We start from the raw sequence: 2,610 nt of genomic DNA, 5'->3' as shown, positions 1-2,610 counted from the left end.
GACCAAAGCATGATGAAGTGGCTTGTACTCAGGAGAGTTGGAACTGCACCCCCACTTGGTACTTGTGAACTCACTACCTCCAAGAAGCCAGAGTTGCTGGAAAAGATGCAGATTCCCCATCTCCACAGCAGAGCAGCATTGTTCCTTTCCTGTGTAGTGATTGTACATGCTAAAGTTTGAATTACAATAGGAGGAAGGTCAGGTATGATCATTAGAAGTGGCTATTTGTGCATCAGATATCTTTGACTAATTTTTAATGTAAAAAAGTTCACTAATGTAAGCTTCACTGTGATCTCTTAGCATGCTTTGGCTCTCAAACTTGGTTCTAATTGGAACCCACCTGGTCATTTTTTAAAAACTAACTGTTGAGATATGGATTAGAAAAAACAAGTAAAATTATTAGAAACATCACATTTCCATAAATTTTTCTTTCAAATTGCTTTCAAAACTAAAGCCACAATTGGCACAGAGGTGCATAACTAGTCTCTGCACTTGGAAAGTCTCTACTTTCTGAGAACTTCAGGAGAACTTTGAATCCCAGGTCAGCATAGATGTATAGAACATAACAAAACCTGTCTCAGATAAACTGTAGGCTGAGGATGTGGCCCAGTGTAGAGTGCTGACCTATCATGAACAAAGTCCTCAACTTGATCCCTTATATGCAGATCAATATGTTCATGGATCCATCAACCCATTGATCCATCCATCCACCCATCAATCAGCTAATCAAAGAAATAAAAGCCACAAAAATTCATTCATTGGCCTTTCCATGCCAATCTGCAAAGGTAAGCAGAATACATATTGATATTCCTGTTGTGGAATATTTGTACACTGTGCAAAGCTGTGTCTCTGTGATTAGTGTAATAAAGAGCTGAATGGCTAATAGCTAGGCAAGAGAGGTGAGGAGACATCAGCAGATTTGGAGCAAGTTGTACATGCTGTACCAAGGAATGGTAAAAAGCCATGTGACAGAACACAGATTAAAAAATTTGAGTTAATTTAAGTTATAAGAGCTAGTTGGAAACAAGCCTAAGCCTAAGCTAAGCCCAACCTTTCATAATTAATAATGTCTCTGTGTCATTTGTGGGCTGGTGGTCTAAGAAAGCCCAGTGATATGGCATCCAATGTGGGGCACATAACTCCATATAAGGTTTGAGAAAGCTGAAGAAAGAAAAAAAAAAGTTCTGAGTAAGTTCTGTGCTTGTAGCATACACAAGTATGTCTCTTTTAAGAGGCCCTGCTACCAAGCACTTGAATGGGTTTATAAGCAAAGGGCAGCACACTACTTGGTGAGAGGAGACTAAGTATAAGTGCCTACTGGAGCTGGGACAGATAGACCACCTCCAGGCTGGGACTGTAGATATGAGACTCCCTCTCACTGACTCAAAGTGGGTAAAGCCAGCCACCAGGCCATGTGCTAAGTGAAGCCACAAGGAGGAGGGCCTAGCTGCAGCTTAGCAGTTTAAGGTTTGGCTCACATGGTTAGAGAACATTCCAAGTGTGCAGTTTCAGGCACTTAGAAAGCCAGGTCCAGACCAAGAAAATCAAATATAATATGCTTAAAAATGTGCTTAGTTTTTGAAGGAAGAAAAAAATGGGTATAGACAGTCATAAAAAGGAAATAATTTAAAAATAATAAAACAAAGTCTTTAAAGAGAGAATAAAGTAATATAAAAGAAAAAAGCCATGTAAAGATGGGAAATACACAGGTGTCTGGATTCTGTGTGGTGTTTGTTGGCTTTGAAGTTTTAAAATGCTAATGAACAAAAAACAATAGCTGCTGAGAGACATTAGATTATGGAATCTGCTAAATTAAACCAATCATATATTTTAAGACTGTCTTAACTTCAGAATGGAAGTCAGAAAATATGTTACATTGAGGGAGAGGTTTTGCTTTTGTTTCTAGAGGAAACAAAAAGCCATGGATTTCTTCAAAATTAATAAAGACCAAGTTTGACCAGGGAAGACCTCCTAGGTATCTTGGCTATATACATGAGGGGAAAAAAAAAACAAAGAAAGACTACAGGACAGGTGATGTATATATTGATCTCTCTACATGGATGAGAAATGATAAATCTTGTTGGCTCCAGAATCCTCATGACAGTCCAAACAGACTTATAAAGTTGACAGATGCCTTTTACCTGCTCAAACATAGAACAAACAGTCATCTTTAGCTGACTTTTGCACACTGCACATTCTATACTTTCTTAATTCAGATATGTATGTTAACTTTAAAAATGTGTATGTTTTCAGAAGAAAAGAACTGGACATGAATAAGGACAAGTAGCCCACATGATCCAGCCTCTCAGAGTGTCTCTGTTGCAGTTTCCTCAAAAATCTACATCCAGAACAACTTCAAAGCAGCTTGCTGAGATGGTCCAGCCTCACAGACTATTCCAGCCAAAACTTCAAATAAGCCTTACATTTTCCCATTTGACACAGAGACTGGACAACAAATGATACAGTTAGCCCTCCCAGGACTGGACCATTAATTCAATTTGCTCAGGTCCCCTAAAGATATCATCCCCTCAACAACAAGAAGTAATTTTAAGAACACAATGCCCACATTCCGAAGAGGTAGGGTGGGTGGTTTTTGGTTATTTCATGGGG

The sequence above is a fragment of the Onychomys torridus genome, chromosome 4 (assembly GCF_903995425.1).
Source record: "Onychomys torridus chromosome 4, mOncTor1.1, whole genome shotgun sequence".
NCBI classification, from domain to species: Eukaryota; Metazoa; Chordata; class Mammalia; order Rodentia; family Cricetidae; genus Onychomys; species Onychomys torridus.
Note: the sequence above shows the minus strand (reverse complement) of the source record.